The 23,993-nt window shown below is 47.1% G+C and overlaps 1 protein-coding gene across 5 annotated transcripts in view; it reads right to left on the bottom strand.

Annotated features, from left to right (window-relative positions):
- Positions 1–23,993, bottom strand: part of SNX29 (sorting nexin 29) — a 528,280-nt gene that overhangs the window by 129,249 nt on the left and 375,038 nt on the right. The window lies entirely within an intron of this gene.

Below are 23,993 nucleotides of genomic sequence, written 5' to 3'. Positions count from 1 at the left end.
CTTGATTCTGCCATTGTAGCAGAAAAGTATCTGCAATGTATGAAATAAGTAGGAATTTCACCATCACATGCCTCCCTCTCCTGCATCCTGCTCCTCTGGACGAACTTCAGAGAGTCCCCATTGGTGGCACAGGTCTCAGGAAGGGACTGCATGAAGGTTTCTAGAAAACATGCTTCGAATGGTTAACTAAGATAAACACCACAGACTAGCGCCATTCCCTCAAATCTCAGATTCTCAAAGCATTTTCAGGTAGTTCAAGGAGGCCCACAGGGCATCAGCATGAGCTTCAGGTACCTTTCTACCTGGCTTTTTATAAATGGACAGAAGTATGCATTACTGGGTACTTGCTGTTAGTGGAATTCTAAAAATCCAGAACAAAAGCTTTCCTGGTGCCTAGCCTCATCCTAGATACCCTGAAGACTCAATCAATACTTTATGGATTAATTCTTACCTACATGAACAAAAGAAAAAAAAACAGATAAATTGGACATTGTCAAAATTAAGAAATTTTGGACTTCAAAGGACACCATCAGCAAGGTGAAAAGACAACCACAGAATGGAGAAAACGTTTGCAAAATGTGTATCTGATAAGGGCCTTGCATGCAGAATACAGAAGAGATCTCTTACAACTCAAAAATAAAATTAGAAAAATAACCCAATTTAAAAATGAGCAAAGGACTGAAACAGGCATTCCTCTAAAGAAGTTACACAAATTGCCAATATGCACATGAAAAGATGCTCAACACCGTCAGCCATTAGGGAAACGAAAATCGAAAGTGCAATGAGAGGCTCCTTTATACCACTAGGCTACAACCAATGAGAGTGACCCGGGGCCCAGTGACTCCAGCCCTAGGTAGAGACCCAAGAGAAATGAAACCCAGCACCCACAGAAAACTTGTACACAAACACAGTTCCATTATTCATAGCAGCCAAAAAGGAGAAACCCAGAACTCCATCAGTGGATGAATGGATAAATAAAACATGTTACTATCTACACAGTGTTTTCAGCTATAAAAAGAAATGAAGCACTGACAGGCTACGATGTGGATGAACCCTGGAAGTTTTGTGCTGAAAGAGGCACGTGCCACGAAAGGCACGTGATGTAGGATTTACATGATTCTATGTATGTGAAATGTCACAAAAAAAGAGAAACCTAAAAGGAAAAGTATGGGGCGCCTGGGTAGCCTCAGTCGGTTAAGCATCCAACTCTTCATTTGGGCTCAGGTCGTGATCTCAGGGTTGTGATGTCAAGCCCCACGTTGGGCTCTGCACTCAGACTGGAGCCTGCTTGGGATTCTCTCCCTCTGTGTTCCCCCTGCTTTCTCATGCACTTCTCTCTCTAAAAAGAAATAAAATCTTTTTAAAAAAAGTAAGGTAGGAAGGCAAACAGGCTGACTTGTGGCTTCCAAGGGTTTCCAAACCTTCCAAGGGTTTGGGGAAGGGGTTGTCAGTGATGGGGAGTGACTGCTAACGTGCCCGAGGTTTCTTTTGAGGCTGATGAAAATGTTCTGAGATCAGATATTGGGACAGTTTTGCACAGTCTTGTGAATCTACTACAAAGTGATTGTACACTTCAAAAAGGTGACTGATACCTTCCTTTTACATATTCTTAGAGGTCACCTGGGCCAATTCTCAAGTTCACAGACAAGAAAAGCAAAGTAAGGCCCAGAGAAGTGAAAGGGCCAGGCCAAGATCACCCAGGCAGAAAGCAGCCTGGGCCAATAGCCACACCACAGCAGTCAGGGGCCAAGGACCCACTAGAGTCCCTCCAGCCCAACAGGAGCTCAGAGAAGCCCCCTCAGCCTCGCCGAATCCTCAGCCGGGTCAGCGTCTGAGCAGTCGGGGGTGTGAACGCCTGTCTGAGCAACACAGGCGCTTTCCCGAAATGGCATCTGGCAGGGAGGCAAGCAGCCAGGTGCTCGCTCCCCACTTCACCAGGCAGCAGCGCACCTCATACACGGAGATGTCACGCATCGTGCTGATGCCAAGCTGTCACGTCTCCTTGTACTAAAAATGGTGCCGTGTTCCTGTCTTCATTCCTTTCCCGCTCTCTGAATAGAAACGTTCGTCTGTGAGCTCCTTAACTCACTGCCTCTGGTACCGAGCCTGACGCTTGGGCCTAGGCAGGAGATGGGCCCTCAACTGTGCCAAGGCTGCTCACGGAGAGCTTGAGCTGAGAATGGTGGGGCTCTCAGCCACCTCCCAGCAAATAGCCTTGACACCTCTGGAAAGCCTATACAGAGGGAGGGCTGCATCTCAATATAAAACTCTTGGGGTGATGTGTGAACCCTGGTTGAGCACCATGGACCCCTTTTTCATCTGATCCTAGTAGCTGCCCAATGAATGAGGCTGATGTGAAACCCCAAGACCAGCCCAGGGGCCTTGATTGCCATGTCCTCACCACAAGGTAGCTGGCTCCATGCAGGGAGCCCCAGGAGCAGGTGACAGCAGCCACCAAGGGTCGGTCCTCTGCCCTTTCATCCAGAGCCTCCGTGGAACAAAGCAAGAGAGAAACTCACGGCAGAGGACCCATGGCGAGGTGGTAAGTAGAAAACACTAAATTTCTCAGCTTCCTTGGCTCCTTGATGCAGCACTATAAAGAACTGTGTTTATTAAAGGGGGTGGGGGAACTGTACCTCAACCAGTGTCTTCTCAACAGTGCCCTGAGTCAGCTGTGTCACAGATGTTGACAGGTACTCACAAAAATGGAAAGGATGCAAGTCATGCTCAGTGTCTCTGGTCTCTAGAGTCTCCTCAAGGGTCATCTAGGAAAGGGCAGTTCCCAAATTTACTAGATTGAGTAAACTCCCTATCATCTTGCCAGTCCATCAGTTTAGTAAATGGGATCTTTCTCTAAACTAGAGAGAAAACAGTTCAGAATTTTAAGAATCAGATAATAAGGCAGGCTACCTCATGCAAAGTCCCTTTATTCTAGGCACCAGCTAACACAAGGTGAGTCTCATCAGGTGTTACCTGAGCTGATCTCAAGGCGGAGAGGCTGGCATGGTGACCGAGGAGTTGCCTAGGGCAAGGTGAGCTGGTGCTCAAATTGCACCCAGTTACACACAGCCTGTCTCCCTTGAAAGGATCTCCCCTATCCCCTTTTTACAGCCAATAGGACTGATAGCAAACATGCCCAGGAATATCTTCTCTGGGGGACCACCAGGGCCTGACCTAATTCTCCAACAAAGATGTCACAAAGTAGCAGCAGGGACAAACGTCCCTAGTACAATAGAAAAGTCAAGCCTGGAGAACATCGTGTTCTAGCCCTTCCTTACAGCTTAATATAAATGTTCTCGTTGGTTTGGGTGGGGTCAGGTCAGCAGGTCCCCTAGTGCCAGATAGAGAGAGCACAGTCACAGAAAGCCCCCAGCATGTTGTGGAGCTGTTCAAGGGTACGCAGTTGGGGGGGGGGGGAGCAGCTTTGTGGGGGTCATCCAAAGACCTGAGGTAGGGGACACATCAGGGCACACTGCTCTAGCTCAGACACAGGACACGAAAGAATAAGCAAATAAGAGCAGTAACCCCCCCCCCCCCCGCCCTGGTCCAACCCCCTCCTACCACCAAACACCCTGCTCTGCAGTTCAGGGTACAGGGCAGTCCCCAGGGCCTAGGTCTCTGGTCTTGGGGCTCACCAATTCTTAGTTTGGACAAAAAAATAAAGGCAGTCCCTGAGAGCTGCTACACATTGTAGCAGCCATGTTACACGTTATCTTAAGGAACACTTTATACTATCTTGCAAAGTTGTCCTTATCACAAAAATGGAAGGAACCAAAGCCATGTCTCATTTTGCAGAGAAGGAAACTGAGGCCCAGGGCAGTCAAGTAAGCTGCCCAAGGCCACTCAGGGCTGGAAAGCAGATGTTTGCTTCTAGGGCTTGCAGTCTTGCTGCCCCAGCATCTGAAAGCACACTAAGGGAATGGTGCCTAGAAGACCTGCCCAGCACCCCTGACCTGGGGAATGAATATAAGGACACCCAACAAGAAAACCTCAAAATAGAGGGTTGCGGACACACACCCAGGCAGGCGAGCCAAGCAGAGGAGACAAGCCTCAGCAACGAAGCAGCTGTGCTTGGAATTAAAGTCTCGGAGAGGGTAGTAGGGGTTGCTAAACGTTGGTTTCTGTTCCAGGATCCGAGAATGTTTCCATGCAAACGCCAGCAAGTTGGATGAGGCCTGTGAGCTCTACACTCATTACTTTCCTGCTAGAAGACCCCACTAAGGGATGTACTCCAACTAGTGGTCACTACAGCAGAGGGAGGAGGCTCATTTTGTAGACTGCCATTTCCCCTCAAGACATCCCATCCCACACCATTTATTTTTCCTTTTTCTTTAAACTGACAAGAGCCGCCCAGAAGCGTGGCTAACGGGGATGGGACACCTGCCGTCCTCCATGGCGGGAGCAGATCTCTGCAACAGTCCAAAAGGAACGGGGTGAACGTGCTTTTCCAAAGAGTACGGTGGGCTCTGTCCACTTGGCGCCCCTTGCTCCAAGAAGCCCCTCGGCACCATCCCATGTCATCCTGTGGCCCTGCCAGAGTCTGCTCCACTCACACCTTGGCCTCCAGGACAGGGCCCCAGGCCCAGCCTACACCCCGTGCCCTGTGTCCAAGGCCGGCCGAGTTCATCCGAGAGGAGCCCCTCTAAGTCCTTCCCTAAAGTGATACACAGTCACAACGTAGTACAAAGTTCTCTGCCCGCTGGCCTTGCTAACCTAGACGAAGGAATACAAACAACAACACACGAGAAGCTGTTCCTAACAATATTTCTGCTGAATTTCTAAGTGGGGAGGAACAAGTCACTCAGTTGCCAATAAGCTTAAGGACGTACTCTCTGCCAACCAATGAAGGAGGCCTTCTGGGCAGACCCCATGGGCAGCAGCCTCTACCTGTATACACCCCAGTCCCCTCCCTAAAGCACCCCTTTTATCTGCTTCCTAGCACTAACTACTGAATAGAACTACAGTGCTTGCTTATTGGCTAATTGAGCCTCTTCCTAGAATGTGTGCCCTGAGGCCACAGGTATCTTACCTGGTTGGGCTTGTTAGTACATCCCCAGGGCATAGGAAACAGTCTAGCCGGGAAGGTGCTCAATAAATACTGTTGATGGATTCCTTGGTTAATTCAAGGCATGAATGAACAAACAGATGAACAAATGAACAGAAAAACTTCCAGAAAGGAGTTTATGATGAGCCTCGGCTATGCCTCTGGCCTCTAGAATCTCCTCAAGGGTCATCTAGGAATGGGCAGTTGCCAAATTTACTTGATTAGAGGACAGTGGCCACAGAATTCTCAACACTCTGAAGCAGAAAATGTTTATACTGTTATTTTGTGACTTGGTTCAACTGAGGTTTCGAGAAAGTAAGAGGGTGCTTTACATAACACAGATGAGATTTGTTTTCTGAAACTTTGCAAACCATCAGATTTCTTTTTAAGGAGGGCAGGAGTATTTCACTTTCCAAATGTGTTGCATCGAAGCTGAGTTTTTTTCATTATAGCACAGAGCTGGAGAGCATCACTCATATACTGCAGATCAATAACAGCAATGTAAGAACCAGAGAAAGGCTCCAGCCCTTAAAAATAAAATCTTAAGAATACTCTCCTCTTCCTCCCAGGCCCTCTTGGACCTCAGGGTCTGCACAGATCTGACACTTGTATGGGGGTCCTGGCCATCTGCCTGTGGACCCCTTCTCCCAGCCATCCCCCTGCCTGTCCTCATCTGGGAGCTGGGAGCCTCTCTCACACACGTAGCTTGTCCCAGCTCAGCAGGACTGGTTTGGAAGCTTCTATGACCTCCCACCACCCTTTGCAAAGAGTGAGGGGTATCCTTACTCTTCCACGGCAGTTTCTGTAGATCTCACTCCCAGCACTGAAAGGAACGAGGATGAGGGAAGAGTCATAATGGCCGTCGTGCACCGAGCATGAGCCAAGCACTGTACACGATGTACACATCATCTCCTTTTGTCAGTTCCGTGTAATCTTCATAAGCCCTCTGTGAGCTGTGTACCACTATTCCCACTTTACAAATAAACCAACTGAGCTGGGGCGCCTGGTGGCTCGACTGGTGAAGCATCCAACTCTTGATCAGGTCATGATCTCAGGGTTGTGAGACTGACTCCCACAATGGGCTCTGTGCTCAGCAGGGAGTCTGCTGGAGATGCTCTCTCCCCCTGTTCCCCCATCTCTCTCTCAAATTAAAAAATAAAATCTTTAAAAAAACAAACTGAGCCTTGGGAACGTTCCATAACTCGTCCAAGGTTACAGCTCCCTCAGGGCAGAACTGAGATGTAAACTTAGGAATGACCTGACTCCAAAGCCAATGTGTCTGATTTCAAGGTTATGGCCAATCAGGTCTCCCGTTCCTTGTGGCCGATAGCACATCAAGTTACCTAAGGGTCCCTCAGGTGCCGGGGGCCTCACAGTCATTATTCTCAACTTCATGATGACCCTGCAAGTTGCTTGGTGATACTGCCTACACTGAGCAGTTGACAGAGTTGCCTGTGGTCCCAGAGCAAGAAAACAGTAGGGTCAGATTGCAATCTGTACCCACCTAACTACTCCCGAAGTGCTGTACCCCTCCTCCGACTACAGACCTATTTAGAAAAAAGAATCTAAAACATCTAACAGGACTGAAGGGTAACTGCTTCTCTGCAATTGTTTAGGACAGTGAGAAACTGGAAAAATCCTGAATGTTGAACAAGAGGGATTGTTAAATTAACGAAACAAGGAGACCAGGAGACTGAAGTGGCCATAAGGCCTTGGTAGCCTGTGTAAGGAAACCCAAACCTAGGCCAGAGTCAAACCCTGAAAATGCTTCGAGGTTAAGAACAACTGATCTCAAACAGCCAACGAGGCTTTCCCAAATAATGCAACCACCTAAGTTACAGCCAATCAAGTCATTTCCCTGCTTTGCCTCTGCATCTTCTCCCATAGAAACTCTGCCCCAAATCCTGTCTGTGGAATGCTCCTAACCTCTCTTGGTGCTGCTCAACTGGCACCCACGTTTGCTCCAATAAACTCTTGAAATTTTTTACAGGACACAGTTTCTTCTGTGATGGAGAGATCCAAGGAAATGTATTACATCACTGTGTTGGAATCTTACGCAGCTGTCAGAGAGGATTTTGACATCCAGTGTGGAGTAACATGGACAAAACTTACGTCAAATTAAAAAACAGGACACAGAACTTCACACATGGGACATTTCCATTTAGAGAGAAAATACAGAGCACAAAGAGTTGAAAGAAGTATTAATTGTAATCTTATCTACATATTAGCACTGAGTCATTTGTTTTTCTTCCTTTTATTTTCCAATTTTTCTATAATCAGCATGTACTACTTTAAGCATTTTTTTAAAGTTCTTTTTTTCTTTTTAAAAAACTGGCTATTATCAAGTAAGGGCTGAGTCTTAGCTTATTTTAATTCTTGGAATAGATGCCATTCTGAGTTCTGATTAAGGGTAATTCAATCCTTTCAAATGTCCAAATTGTCTCTGTTGATTTTTTTTTTTTGGAGGCGAATAATTGCATTTTATACTAAACTTATTTGCAGCTCGAATACAGCTCAAAACGTTGTTTTGATTACTTGTTTAGGGAAAGAGTAACACCAGAAAATGCACAAGAATCACATTTGCATGATGGGTGGTGAGGCAGGGAATTACAGTTGGGGGAAGAGAGAAATGAAAACCACTCCTGAATATTCAGCAGCCTGAACCTCCAGCCTATTCCCGCAGTCACATCCACACCCAGCCAATCTCCTTTGTGGGGGCAGTGGGGGCAGCAGGAGACACTGAACTTGAAACCCCTGCCAAGCAAGAGTTCAAGAGTTTCACCAACTTTCTTCAACAACTGCTCTGGGAGCTGGCCCTCACAGCAGCTCTTCTTCCTCCCACTGAGACAGCTGGCATCTTCCTGGGTCTCCCCAAAGTCGGTGTTACTTTCAGCGGGACCCGCAGGATGGCATCACTAGAAGCCAGCACAGAGAATCCTGACACAAGATGGACCCCAAGCTTTCTTCCCTGTGACCTCGTCCCGGGGTTTGGCTATTCCTGATCATACACAGAGGTCCTCAGCAGTTTTAAGTAAAATTGAGCCCCAAGGATGGTCCATGCTTTATGTCGTTTTTGTTTTTGTTTTTTGATTAACCACCAACTTTCAGCTGAATAGAGAGATACAAAGTCAAGAGCAATTCCTGCAGCTAAATCGTATTTTTCCTTCTATTAATTATTTTGTTTTCCCATGATTTGTCACAAAGAAATGCCCAGGTTTGGGGTAAAGTTAGAAAACAGATAAGGAAAAAGGGGAAAAAAATATGCAAAGCCCCACCAGGGTGCCTGGGTTGCTCAGTGGTTAAGTGCCTTCTTTTGGCTCAGGGTGTGATCCTGGAGTCCCAGGATCAAATCCCACATCGGGCTCCCTGCATGCAGACTGCCTCTCTCTCTCTGTGTCTCTCATGAATAAATAAATAAAATCTTGGGGGGGGGGGGGAACCACCACCCAGAGAAAATTATTTTTGGTTCATATTGGGAACTGCAAAACTGGTAAGCCATATAGGATAAAAACTTTCATTACTATCATTACTTGCCAACATTTAAAAATGAGAGTTTTTTTTTAACATTTAACTCTAGGTTTCTATTTAAAATAAAAAGCCTGGAAGATGGGGGAGAAACAAAGCCCTAATTCCTGTGTAGTGACAATGAGCTGGCACGGAGAAGCAGCTGACACGATTCACTTCCTGCTTGGGCTCTGCAAACGCCTAGGTTTGCTACAGTTGGTCTAGATCTTTCCACTTTATATTCCTAAGCACACGTTTTCCAAGTTTTTATGCTTTTAGTGGCACTATACGTTCTATTTACTTATTTTTGCCCGTTTTATCATATGAGAAATAACCTTCCAAGCTGAGATATGAAATCTACAGTATCATTTTTAATGGCTGTATCACAATGATCTACCTTTCCAGATCTTTCCATAATGAGGGAGCATGACTTCTTGAGCTATATCATATTACTCCTCCACCAGAAAGTCCAGTTGTCCTATCTTCAAGGCCCACTGTTCTATGTTTAATGTGGAGGATTATTCTCCCCGTCCTGTCCTGTGTCTTGTGGAAGTGATGCCTGCCACTTCTGAGCACAAGCTTTCAGAAGCAAGTATGGTCTGCTATTCTCACTTCTCCTCTGACATGAGAATAGGATGCCCCAGCTCAGGGCTGCTTCTTTGGTTTGGATCCACAACATGGAGCATAACCATGGCTGACCTACAGACACGCAACACAAATGAGAAATGCAGATCCTCCTCGACTTATGAGAGTTATGCCCCAATAAACCCATTTCTAAGTTGAAAATATTTCAAGTGGAAAATGTATATAATGTACCTCACCTACTGGACATCAGTTTAGGTTAGCCTACACTAAACATAGAACAGTTATATTAGGGGCACCTGGGTGGCTCAGTGGTTGAGCGTCTGCCTTCAGCTCAGGGTGTGATCCTGGGGTACTGGGATCGAGTCCTGCATCAAGCTCCCCACAGGGAGCCTGCTTCTCCCTCTGCCTGTGTCTCTCCCTCTCTCTCTCTGTGTCTCTCGTGAATAAATAAATAAAATCTTAAAAAAAAAAAAGAACGGATATATTATCCCACGGTTGGGCAAAATCATCTAACACAAAGCCTGTTTTACAATCAAGTGCTGTGTAACTTATTGAATACCACACTGGAAGTGACAAACAGGACAGTTATATGGCTACAGAATGATTTTTAGTGTATTGATAGCTTACCCTCATGATTGTATGGCTGACTGGGAGCTGTAGCTAGGCTCTGCTCCCTGCATCCTGAGAGAGGATCTCACTACCTATCACCAGCCCAAGAAAAGATCCAAGTACAAAATGCAAAGTATGGTTTCTACCGAATGCCTATCATTTTCACGTCATCACAAAGTTGAAAAATCCTAAGTCAAACTATCATAAATCAGGCACCCTCCATAAACATGTAATAAACTTAGTACTCTAAACTGCTGAGATTTGGGGATCGTTTGTTACAACAGCATAAGTTAGCCTCAGCAGACTGATATGCTTAAGTATTAAAATATTCTTTAAAATAACTTCAGATAAACCATTTACGAAGGTCTCTGGCCAGTTGCCCAAGCCTTGCCCTGAGAGTCTTGGCAGGATGTGGCCGGGAGCAGTGGCTGTGTGTGCCTGCTGGCTGCATACAGGAGGCTCCAACTGGCCCCACAAAGAACATGCCCAGTTTCATGGCTAAGACAGAGACGGCTATTTGTGTCAATGGAAATTGTTTATTGTGTCCAAGGGTCCAAGAAAGCAATACCAAAAACAAGTGCCTTTAAACAGGTGCTTAAGATGTGAAAAGAACTTAGAAAGGAGGACTGACCAAGGAAAGGGCAGGTGCCTGCCCCCCGTGTGGTTCTCATTCCAGGACAAATGCTCTTAGAGGAGAGGAATAGCCCTCTCTTGGATTCAAAGTAGGCCAGGCATCTGTCTCTCCCTCCACTGTATACCAGCTTACATTTTCCATCCCCAACCTCTTTTTTTCTAAACAGTTTTGGTCAGTGAAGTAGAATTAACTTCATCTAACTGAAACTGTGCATCAGGGTGCACTAAGGCTCCTGGTTCTCCTCCTCCTTCATGGGCCCTGTGGTCTCAGAGCCAAAATGATTTGCTGCTCCCTTGACTAAACAATAAATATATACAGTGATAATCTAGAGGCTGGAGTCCTGAAGGAGACTCCATAACCTTACGACATCTGTTGAGCTAATGATGCTGCTTACCCTCTCTAAAATCTGACACATCCAGGTTTTGGTCCTGGTCTCTGGGAATGTGCTTGGTGATCCAGCTTTTTCCTCTCTCCTAGGACCTCCCGCCCCTTGCCACACTTTCACCCTGAGCCCTACTAACCTAAGTGGCCCACATCAGCCACACTAGGACCCCAAAGGCCCTGCTCTATTTTGTGTTTAATGGTTAAAGACGTTGTATTTAAAATTAGCCAGCTGGACTCAGTTTAGATGATCCTAATTTTGTTGGCAACATCCAAAGCATCACAGTCAGGAACAAGTGGAACATAGGCCTTCTTCTCTCCATCAGGCCTGATCAGAGCGCTGACCTCAGCCAGGTCAGTGTCACAGAGCTTCCTCACAGCCTGTTTGATCTGGTGTTTGCTGGTCTCGACATCCACAGCAAACGTAAGCATGGTGTTGTCTTCTATCCTCTGCAGAGCTGACTGCAGCACAGGATGGATAGCACAGTGGTCAAGCTTGTTCTCCTGTTACCCACTGCACCTCCAACACCATGGATTAATCTTGCCTGAGTTTGTATTCATATAAATGCAATCACCTGATATACACTTCTTTTATTCTTTGGCATCTAGCATCTTTCATTCAACAGTGTTGGAGGGAGTCCTCTGTACTACTGCACGCAGTTAGAGATCTTCTTTCTTCCTCTCCAGTGTTTTACTGTGTGAATATGCCACAGCTTATTTATCCATTCTTCTGTGGATGGACAGGCCATGCTTGTTATTTTGCACTTACTCACGGGGTTAATATTTGTTTTCCGCTCACTAGACTATAATTCCATGATGACAAGAAGCCATTCTACACCTTCTCATTACTGTAATTCAGTCCTTAACACAGTCAGTCCTGATCCATACTAGGAGAGGAAGGAAGGTAGGAAAGAAGGGATAGAGGGAGGGAGAGAAGTCGATGGAGGGGAATACAAATTACAAGTGTGCCCAGAGATAGGATGCCAATCCCAAACACAAGGTCGGCTTCAACCATCAAATAATTTCCCAGTTCCTGCTTGCTGTAAAAGTCTTCTCTCCCTACATATTTCACATTAAATTAAGCCCCTAGGCTCTCACATGATCCCTGCCTCTTACTGCCAATGAAGATCTTTAGTTGTTATTAGTAATAATTTACAGATACCAGAAGAGTCTGGCTCTTAAAATAGGGTGCTTATCAAGATTCTACTTGCCTGAGGTTGGGCCCTAAGAGAGAACATTATCATCTTCATGTTATCAGCATGTTCAAGAGATAAAACCATTCACTATTCAATTATCTCTTCAGTTTTCTTTGTAAAATAGACACTGGTAGGAAAATAAAAACACAAAACTCCTTTATCAGGTAGAGAACAGAAAGCACTAGGTGGGCCTCCTGGCCAGGGACTCAAGCCTCGGGCAGTGACCATACCCTGAATGGACTCCACACTCCAGGCTTCAAGGGCTCTGGCTTTTACCTCTGATTGAGGTTGACAGGAGGAAGTCACTGCTCTGCCAAATGGGAACAGAAATTGGCTTCCAGGATCCAAAAAGTGCATGTCCTTTCCTTTAAAATCAAACTCAGAGAGCTCTAGCTCAGATACAGGCAAGACTGGGGCAGCCTGTGTGGTCCTTCTCCCTGACCAACTGGTCTAGCAAAACATCTAATAACTTCACTTTGTGGAGCTCACACTCTATCGTGAAAATTATGAACAGCCTGGACACAAGCCTGTGTCCACCTCACTAGCTTCATCTTTCAACTCCTTGCCTTGACTCTTCATGTGAATACTTGTTTCCCCAATGCATATGCACGTACGTTTGCCTCTTCACTCGTGTTATAAATACTTCTCGACAGGCATTGGTCTAGGCACCAGGATAGAGCAGAAAATAAAGATAGCACTCATGCAGAAAGCGGGAGAGACAACAAGCAAGTGCATAAATGAAGATGAGCACCGTCCTTGGACAGCAAGATGGGGAAAGAGACACGGATCTCTCAAGCATCCACTGGATGCCAAGTACGGTGCTTGTCACTTTTCCTATATAATCTCACTTACTTCTCATGTCAATCCTACACATGAGGGGCTCACTAGCTACATTTTATAGATGAGGAACAGAGCTGTAAATGCACACAGCTGCTGAATAACAGAGGGGGGCAAATCACATTCTGATCCTCAGGGCTCCAGAGGCCAAGGTGTTTGAAAAACAAACTGATGGAAGCCAAGCCAGCCACAACTTTGTTGTTGTGGGAAGAGCCAAAAGTCTGAAGTATTAGGTGCCAGTCCTAAAAGCCCAGGGGATGAAGATCAGGAGTAGCTTACTTGATGCTTTCAGCAAGTCCAGGCAAAAATCTGGTCAGGGAGGTGTGGAGACTAACCGGGGCTTTCAGTCCCCCAGGCGCAGCTAGGCCCTGAATGAAGAATAATTGAAACCCAGCTATAATGTGTAGAAAAACTTCTCTCAGTGGTGAAAAGATTCCAGAATCTTTCTTAACATGCTTTTCCTTAACACGAATGGGGTATTCAAGCAAAACATGGCCCTCTTCTTATTTCTACAGCTATAATTAGAACTTTCCCATCAGAGTGTTGTGAGAGTTTAAGGAGACAAAACATGGAGAGACTTGGCACAATGTCTAGTGCATGGGAAACACAGCTGCTGCCATCACCAACCATCCTCCTCTTCCTCCTCACCAACCATCTTCCTCCTCACCAATCATCCAACTTCCTCCACCTCACCCGTCACCTTCCTCCTTACCAACCATCCATCCTCCTCCTCACCAACCACTATCTTCCTCCTCACCAACTATCATCCTCCAACTCACCATCATCCCCCATAACCATCTTCCTCCTAACCAACATCCTTTGCAGCCACCATTCTTCTCCTCGCCAACCAATATCCTCACAACCATCTTCCTCCTCACAATCACCACCCTTCTCCTCCCCAATACCATCCTCACCAAGTACCATCATCCTCCTTACCAACCTTCCTCATCAACCATCATCATCATTCACCTCACGACCACCCTTCTCACCATCCTCATCCTCATCAACCACCAACTATCCTAACACCATTACCACTATCCTCATTGTCATCATCTTTATTTCACATTCTCCCTCTTTGTTTGGGAAACCCAGTTAACAAGAATAAAGCAGCGCTGTTCTCTGAAAGAACACAGAGCGGGAAGGTCATTTAGACCTGGGTTTGCAGGGCACCCCTGATACCCCCCAGCTGTGCTACCATGGGCAGTTTACTTCACTTCTCTGATCTTGATGTAGCCGTCTCTCAACAGAGGTGAAAATACTTCCTCTCAGATCAGAACTGTATCTGGGAAAGGCTTAATAAGTACCAGTGCTCACTAGTCACAGTGGCCTTACATCGGTTTCCCGTATTTGGTGTCTCATAAATAGACTCAAGTAAAAGCAGGCAGGGGAGGGGCAGGCTTGGCGACATGACTCACTGACTTCCACAGTCTAGCATGTGGCTTCTTCTCTATCACATGCTGCCAAGTGCAGCTTGTTTTCCCTTCTGCGACTCTGGCAACTGAGGCGTCAGAATCTCGTGAACCTGTAAATCTTCTAGGGGCCTCCGCCTCCAGCCCGGCCTCCTATCATCTGGGCCATGGTCACCCAGTGGCAATGTATCCTGTAACCCAAGGGAAGCTTCCTCCTCACCATCACCCCCATGATGTGCTCACCGTCCTAACACAGCCCTTTGGGACCTCCTGAGACCCCAACCAGCGCCCTACCGCTTTCCTCGTACTCCTCTCTCCACTGGCCCTGAAAAGCCGCCTCCACGCGGCCGCCAACTTGCGCTGCTTCTCGCAACTGCAGACAGCCAGGGCAGTCTGGCAGAAATTCACTCTGCTGGCAAGTCTGGCGGAGCTGGAATTCACAGTCTCTCGGGATGAGTCTGCCGGCGGCACAAGGAGATAACCTTTAAAGGTTGGATTCAAAATGCTTTTCAGTATCTGCAAGGGGTAGGAAAAAAAAATCCAAGCTTAAAGAAACAGCCCCACCCTTCCTACTTCATTATGAGCCCCAGGCTTCTGAAGGCCCAACTCCGGGCAAAAACCAACAGCCCCAGCGGGGTCAGGTGCATCCCCTTGGATGAACGCTTAAGGGGATGTGAAAGCCCTCCCACACCAACCCAATTCAAGTCCTAGAGATCTTAAGAGGGCTCACCAGCGCCAGGAAAGGCATATACTTGCCAATGCACAGAGTTGGGCTCCCGCCTGCCCCAAGTTATTTTTTTAAACACAGAAGTAAAAGAGTTATTATTCCCATGCCCTAGGTCCTGGGAAAACATTCATCACATAAACATAAGTCATGAGAGCTGACCCTTGAGCAGCTGCCTAATTGTCATAGTGTTTCCACGTCCTACTTCCCCTTCAACCTCAGTGTGTGCGTGGAGGGCAGGGGCAAGGGCAGCACTGACACGTCATTTCCCAGTGAGGAGCCCGCAGCACCGCATCACCCAGTGTAGAAGCTCCAGGCTGCAGTTTGGGTCTTCTAGTCTCAGCAAAGTAGGGACCAGCAGACTCTGTGTCCAAATGCTCGATCGGGTGGAATGAAGAAGAGGGTGATATGGATTCCGGATTCCACTGCAGAGGAACAGAGTTCTAAGGCTATGGGCCACTGTGTGCCTAGGAGCACCTCTTTGTGGGTGTAGAGACTCACACCACATGCATGTATTTCAAATCACAGGCACACTCGGGTGCCCGAGGTGCACACCTTTGGCTGAGCAAACGGTAATAAGAGTGGTCCTTCCCATTCACCGAGTAGGCCAGGCACCACCTTAAGTATTTAGGAGACATGCCTTCATGTAGAGCTCTCAACCTTATGAAGGAAGCAACATCGCTAAAGGTGAGAATATTGGGACTTCAAAGGAATGATAAAGACTCCACCATAAAAGGCCATCCAACTAGGAACCCAGGGGCAGATGGGGGATTTAAACCTGGACCGACTCAAGAGTCCACACGGGAAGTGCTAGCTATTCCGAGTACCTGAAATCCTGATGAACTCATACCTCAGACACATCACCTGTTCTGCTCTCCTGGGCTTTCTGCATATCTCAACTATCATTTCCTATCACCTAGTCTCCTCCAACAGTGACTCAGTAGGCAGGGGGGTAGGTGGATGAGTGGGTGGAAGGATGGATGGACGGACAGATGGGTCAGTGGATGGATAGGCAAACTAGCAGGCACGTAGGCATCACTAGAAAGCCTTGGAAGATCCAGCTGGCTCTAGACCCTGAGCCTCTCTGCCTTCTCTCTTTCTCTCTCACTCCACCCCAGCCATAGCAGCTATACCAGCCTTCTAGCTCCTCTAATGCACCATGCTCTTTCCTATCTCAAGGAAATTCCCTCAACCTGGACTGTTCCTCTTGTTTTACTTTAGTAACTCTAAATTGTCCTTCAGTCAACATCGTTTGGTCCAAAAAGATAGGTGAAGTTATAGTCAACCACTTTTCCCCCTGAAATTTCAAGATAATGCTGGATGTTAATTTTTGTAGCTCTGGCTTATCATACACTGTTCTAAAATTATTTGAATTTACTGAGAAGATAATCTCTATCATTAATGAAAATAAACTACTGAAATAAAAAAAAATAAATTGTCCTTCAGGAATGAGCAGATGTTCTCGAAGAATGCCATTCTTAGCCCCAGTTTAACTGGGGCCCCTTCTTATAATCTCTGGAACCCTGTGTAGTATTCATTCATAGCACATCCACAGTTTGTAACTACATATTTATCTGTGTGTTATACATACATTAACATGGTTAATGTCTCTTTTCTGGTAGAATTGTAAACTCCAATGGAGGGGCACAAGGTCCACAGTGTTCACTGATCTATCTCCAGGGCATAGTACAGTGCCTGATTCACAAGAATTCAATTAAACCTTATTTTCTGACCTTCATAAAGCCCCCTCTTGCCAATCCTGAACTCTAACTCCCAGTACCTAAAATGTTGGGGCAGGTGCTGGGACTGGGCCCTGAGTGTGTACAGGTGATTATGCAAAAATCTAGAGATTATAAGTGAAGGTACAGGTTGTCCTTGAACACTGAACACCAGAGAAACTGAACCACTACACCATAAAACAGCATATTACCTGGGGCAGGTATAACTTCCTGAACCAGGGCTGGGCCTGAGGACAGTTGTTTCAATCAGTGAGAAAACTGAAGCAGGATCAAAATGAATGACAAGAGAAATCATCCAGGAGGACCAGGGAGTTTAGGGAAGAGTCTGATAACATCGTTCTCCACAGTGAGAAATGTGCGAAGAGGAGCCTATCAGAATATACTACGGGTAGAGATCTAGAGTCAGGATGGTCCAATGGTCTGTCCGTCCATCCATCCACCCATCTATCTATCCATCCATCCATCGTGGAATGAGCCTGCTTCTCTATTCTAAGCACTGGAAATACAGCAGCAAGCCAAAATGGCATGCAGCTGTGGCTTTGTGGAGCTGACCTTTCACCGGGTGAACAGCAGGTTTAGGGTGAGCAGGGCCTCACAGAGCTGCAGGTCACAGCCTGCACAGAGTGGGACACTATGGGCCTGGGTCTAAACCTCAGGAGCTCGGTCCAGACTACAAACAACATAGCCATGGCCATGATGACCACATGAAAACCCTGGCAAGAACCAAAGCCTCTGGCTTCTGCTGAGCCACCATGGAGGAATGTGGCTATGGCACACCCATGCTCTGCAGCACCCTGCTCCAGGAAGGAGTCTTAGTCTATCATCCTAACTCTGCTGGCTGTGAGGGGCCCATATGGAACTTCCTTCAAGAAATACACGGCTCAAAAAAAAAAAAAAAAAAAAAAAAGAAATACACGGCTGGGGGCAGTTAGTATGTTGGCTGCTTCTTGCACTTGGGTTGGTCTCAAGATGGATGAGTAACAGTGTATCCACTTTTCATACTGTGACAGTAAAATAAGAAAAAAATTCCCTTTTGCCCACGTGGACCAGTAAAGTTCAGTATCTGTCAGTAAAGTTCTTATAACCTTGGCAAGAGGCCCAGAGATCTGGTCCCTCCTTCGTAGAACAAGGTCAAATGTGGCAGGGGGTGGGGGTATGTCAAGATCAGTATTGGTAAGACCACTCTGCCTAGTTAAAAAAAAAAAAAAAAAAAAAAAAAAAAAGATCACTCTGCCTTTGATTAGTTCTCCACATTCAATCTTCCTTATATCAAGTAGCCAATGACCAAGACTGTGTGTCTATCATTCACAATATCCCCAGCACCCAGCCAACTGCAGGATGGCTAGATAGGGAGATGAATTGACAGTTGGAGAGATCAACAGATGAGCCAAAACCTATTTCTCTCCAACTTCCACTACTCATTGGTCTCTATTCTATCTTCTGGAGGCAACTGGGAATTCAGGTAAAAACTATAGACTTGGAGTAGAGAGACCAGTAGTGAACCTAGCTCTGATGCTTTTATGCTGAGACCTTAGATGAGTTATTTACTCACCATTCTAAACAGGTCTTTACCCACCTCTAAAATGGAAAGAACATCTGGGGATCCCTGGGTGGCTCAGCGGTTTAGCGCCTGCCTTTGGCCCAGGGCGTGATCCTGGAGTCTCAGGATCAAGTCCCATGTTGGGCTCCCTGCATGGAGCCTGCTTCTCCCTATGCCTGTATCTCTGCCTCTCTATCATGAATAAATAAAAAGTCTTTTTTAAAAAACTGGAAAGAACATCTATAAGACCTCAGGGCTACTGTAACAACAAAGAGAATAAGGTATAGTACTTCAGCAAGTCAAGCAAGAAACTCCTCGCTTCCCAAGATTTGAAGACCAGAAAATAGAAGAACACTCAGTAATTCTCATAAATCAAGCTAAAAGCCAGGCCACAGACTGAAACACACAGTACAAAGGATTACTAACCAAAGCACTCTTACACGTGGGTAATAAAGTGATGAACGGTGTCATAAAACAATAGGGAAAGACACCAACAAACAATTCACACACACACAATACAAAGGGCAAATTAAAGCACATACATATGATCACCCTCCCAAGGAATAAGGAAAATGCAAATTTAAACCTCAGTGAAATGTAATTTTTCCCCCTCTATCAGAATGGTGAAATTTTAAAGATTGATAATACCCAATGACTGCTAGGACATGAGGACAAAATATTCTTTCACCTTGTTGGTATGACTGAAAATTGGTTCAGCCTCTGGACGAGCAATTCGGCGAGGCCTATTAAAATAAAATATGTATACAGTCTTCCCTTCAGCAAATACACTTCTAGCTATTTATCCTCAAGACATACCTACATTATGTACAAAGAGGTCTGTACGAGAACAATCTGGCAGTTTTGTTTGCAAGGCCCAGGAAATGAAAACAATCTAAATGTCCATCATCAGAATAGTAAGTAATGGTTCTCTCATTCTAGGAAATAATGCACAGAAGTTTAAAAAGAGGAAGGAAGAGAGAGGTCTGTATACTCAGGAGGAAGGTATAGATTATGGGATCCCATTTACATTCAACAAAATCAAACCTTAACAGCTTTCAACGGATCCGTGTAGAGCAGTAGTTGTCAACCGAGAGCAATTATGGCCCCAGGGCATGTTTGGCAATGTCTGGAGATATCCTGGGTTGTCATAACGGGAAAGACCATATGGGTAGTGAGGAGGTAGTGTCCAGGGATGCTGCTCTACATCCTTCAATACACAGGTGAACCCCCCGCCCCCACAAAAAATTATCCCATCCACAATGTCAATTGTGCTTTCGTGGAGAAACTCTGTGTACAGGTGTCTTCCACCAAACTGCTCCTAAGGCAAGTGTGGGCTGTGCACAGCCTGAAGGCTTCAGAGGACATGTGTTGGCACCAGTCCCGCTTCTGCTGGTGAGAGTACCCTCATTTTCCTTGGATGAAACACCCCTAATTCTACCAACAGAAGATACAGGAATAGGCATATAACCTGAAAGCATGCCATCCACTGGGACGTAGCAATCAGCTGACAGGGATACGGCCCACACCATGAGAGTGAACATCAGTTCCAGGACTGTTGCCAGCCTTGGGAGAAACAGAGATCTCTCCTGCTGGGGTCAGCTGAGCTGAGGAGCTATCAGCCCATAGGTGCCTACAGACATCCTGCCACTGCAGCCTGGCCGTAACAGAGCCAACACAGGGGAAAAGCTACTTTCTCAAAAGATGGGGGACTGAGTCCTCATGACATTGAGTCTCTGAAATCCAAGTTGTGTCTGCCCTTGGTGTTTTCCATTAGGCAAGCCAATGAATATCCTTTGTTAAGTTTTGTTAGTTAGGACTCAATACAGAGTTACCTGGAAGACTGAAAGCTATCAGGAGGGAGGAACGGACGAAAGCGTAAAAAGAACGTGGCTGTTTTTGCAGAAACAGCAGCTCCCCCTGAGGAGGCAGACCAAGCGTTCTGCTGAAAACCCCCTTGTGAGAGACTATCTGAGCTGGAATGGAGCTGAGGGCCTGCAAAGAAGCCCTCCAAGCTGCCCCCCCACCCAGTTACCTTTAGCCACGATACTAAGATCTCCTTCTATGGGTGGGGTTGGCCACCACTGTCTTGAACATATGATGTATGCACTAGCCTGCTGACATGCTAAGCGTGTATGTAAGCAAAGTGCCTAAGTAACAGAAAACGTATAGATGGCTCATGTATCAAGCTCTCTGCCCCCACCCTCTGCTGTGCCAGATAAAAGCTTCTAGCACTAACCCCAAGGAGATGCAGTGCTTTGAGAGGTATCTCCCTGCCTCCTTACTTGTGACAAGTAATATAAGTTCTTTGCTTTCAATACCTCCTTGGGTTGTGTTCCATTTAAGGCACCCCAGGTAGTGAACCCCTCAAGTTCTGGTACAGTTTGGGCTGATTTCCCTCTCATACAACCAGAAGAGGGCAGGTGTATCATGGGAATTAGTATCCTAGTCAGAAGAAGGGTGGTCAGCTTGTCTCCCAAACGGTCCCAAATTGAGGAGCCTTGGCCTGGATGTGACCAGGATCACATGAGAGGATCAGGCTGGGTCCGGCTGAGGCGATGGCTGCATCCTGAGGACAGTGGCACCATCCAGGTCTCTGGGACTGCTCAGATTCAACTTCCACTGCCCTTGACCAAGACACGGTTCCCCACGTAAACATGCCCATGAGGGAACAAGCCTAGGGACCAGCAAACAGAAGGCTCTGAAAGGAGGGGCAGGGCCCACCCAGAGTCTAGCCCCAACTTAATTCCAGCAGCAACAGAAACCGAGAACATAGGTATGTTTAGGTCATCCAGACTGCATACTAGCCATGCTCATGGCTCCTGACAGAGAGGTAGTGTCAAACTGTAATGCTACCCCAGGAAACCTCCCCAAGGAGGGCAGAGGTGGTGGCGATGCTGGGGAATCACGAACAGGCACCGTGGAGACACCGGTGAATAATATACTGGTCCAACTCAGTAAGTTATTTAAATTCAAAATAAGACCAAACCCAGCACCCAACTGGGCAGTTCCCACTTGGCCAAATTCTCATGTACTGGGGCCTGTGAATTAGATACTTCAGGCCTTTGTGGAGTCCCCCTCAAACATTTCCTGTATTAGATTGTTATCTTCTGAGCTCTGCCCACCTGTACCTCCCCCACCCCCAGGTGGAAGAGTTCACCCTCTGCAAAGCCTCAAGGAGTCTTGCACAGAACCCGCCTTCCATTTCCGGGTCCTGAGTAGTGGTCCCACCTCCTCGGTAGACCCAGAAACATTGAGGACAAAGGTACCTTGCTGCGTGTGACCCCTGAGGCAGCTGACATGGAGCCCGACCAAGGAGAGGACAAAGAAAGGCTGTTTTGAACATATGAGCATGTCTAGAGACATTCAGTTAAACAGGGGTTCTTTTTACGTTTGCTTCCAGGTGTAATAGCCAGCTTATCACAAGTGCTTACACGTCACTAAAGGTAGCACGCTCAGGCACTGCGCCAACACTTTATCTCATCTGTTGTTCTGCAAGGTGAGTGGCCTTCCATCCCTCCCGCCCGCACCTCTCTCTCCAGCCCTTCCCATGAGAGGATGCTACGTTCACTCGACAGCATCTGTGTCCCCACCAGACTGTAGGCAGGAGGTAACCTCAGTGTACTATTCTGCCCACAAGCCTGGCATATAGTAGGCCCTCAATAAACACCTTTGGGGTGAATAAAGGAATTACACTGTGAAAGAAAGAATTAGTTCCTCCTGCATGGGAAGACAGATGTAGTAACAGAATAATAGTGACATGTTCGTCCAAAGGGAGGAAAATAGCCTGTTTGGTTTTTTTGTTTTGTTTTCACTCATGTTGGGCTCTCACAAGCCCTGAATACCCCAGAAACAGCTGTAGGTTAATGTCCTGTGAGCCTCAGGAGGTGCTCAGGTGCTGGACTTGGCGGGATGCTAAGTTCTCAAAGATAGAGATGGCAAGAACCAAGGCCAGCGTCCCAGGGTTTCGCCCGTCGGGCAGCACAGATGCCACCGGTGGCTCGGAGGACACCAGGCACCACAGGGCCACGGGGCCCAGCTGCCGTTCCTGCCTGCCCCGGCACAACGGCTGTGGCAGGAGGGATTGGGGGGGTGGTGGGGACAGGCCCGTCCGCCTTCGAACCCGTCCCCGTTTCCCCAGTCCTAGCTGCCAGGGCAGGGGCTCTCCGAACCCACGACTCTGCGGCTGTGGGTCCGGCTTCCGCTTCAGCCTCCTCTCCCCACTGACTCTCTCGCGCTCTGCAGAGCTCCACGCCGAGCGGCCAAAGGACGGAGCTGCACGGACCGAGAAGTGGAGGCCCCGCGGGCTAAGCCCCCCAGGACCGGGGGTGAGAGCCAAGGCTGGGAAGCCCTCAGCCTCGGTACAAACCCGTCGCCATCCTCCTCACCCCTGCTGCCCCACGCAGCCCACCCAGATCCCGTGATCTATTACTGACGGGGCAAGCAGTGGGCTCCCTGCGCCACGTGTGAAAATAGGCTCCGCTGGAGAAAACCTTCAGAGTGGCTGTGCAGGTGACACGGCTTCCCCCTGGGGGGGGGGACCGTCTCCTGGGGCACTGCCCTTTCTTTAAGCCAAGAGGACACGCTGTGGTCTCTAGGAAAGGGGACTTACTCGAGAAGGGAAGAGCTTTGCTGAAACAAAGCAATGCTTTTTTTTGTTTTGTTTTGTTTTTTAATACAAAGGAGACCTAATTAATTGGGCTGGGCAGATGGACTACTGTACGGAGCCAGTATTTCCGGTGGCGAAGTTCAAAGGCTGAAATTAATCCCCCACAGAAGACTGATTTCAGCTGTACTTACACTAACAGAACTTTTCAAAGGCAAGGACTTGAGGGCTCAGAAAATAACTGTATTGACAGATTATTTCATACCAGTGTAGGGGCTGGAATAGCTGCTTAAGAAAAAAATAGGTTTTGGGGGGTTTGTTTGTTTATTTGAAGGTCTAACGTCCCTTTATAAATACTACAGCAGGATATTAAAGACAGTGGACCTCACTCATGCTTGGAAGTGGGGGCATATGGGGAATAAGATCAAACCACTGCAAAGGTATAAACCAGAAACTAAATGATTAACAACAAACGTAACTATCATGCACAAGTGACAGACCACAGAGTTCTCAAGCACAACGGTGTATTAACACACAGAAAAAGGGAGAAACATTCAGCAAGACCAGTTAGTAAAATAGTGTTTCCCATTTTATCTGTTGCTGTTCAGTCGTCTTGTCCCTAGTCAGTGTCTGCTGGCAGCCAAGCACGCGCAGAGGCCCGGAGCGTCAGAAATATCCATGGATGAAAACCTTAAGTTGGGAAAAGTCTGGACACCAATTTTACTTGTGTTCTGAGAACTGTCCAAATGTTGCCATGTCCCGTAAGCGCCAGAGCACCTGGTCCCCATCTCAGATGTGAGGGCTGAGTGTGGAAAACACAGCATTCGAAGGCACAAACTGGTTTTGTTTTTTTTTTTTTAAAGACCCACACTCAATCCTGTCTGGGGATGGCATCTCTTGCCAGGATCCCTTGAGTGACACAGAATCCTGGACCTCTTCCCACAGTACAGAGAGCGAGAGCCCAAGCACTGCATGCAGCAGGTGAGCTATCCGAGTTCCTCCGGCATCTAGGAGCACAGTTTTCCAAACCTTGGGGCAGGCTCTCCAGACCCTGACACCACTGCTCAAGGGAGACGCTCTCAAGGAGCACCCCTGAAACCCATCTCCAGCCAGAGTAGCCACCACGAGCCAGCACCTGCTCTGACAATTACCCAAAGCAAGACCACCTCAGCTTGACTTTTGGATTTG

This window comes from Canis lupus, chromosome 8 (genome assembly GCF_048164855.1).
Source record: "Canis lupus baileyi chromosome 8, mCanLup2.hap1, whole genome shotgun sequence".
NCBI classification, from domain to species: Eukaryota; Metazoa; Chordata; class Mammalia; order Carnivora; family Canidae; genus Canis; species Canis lupus.
Note: the sequence above shows the minus strand (reverse complement) of the source record. Positions and strands in the feature narration are given on the sequence as shown.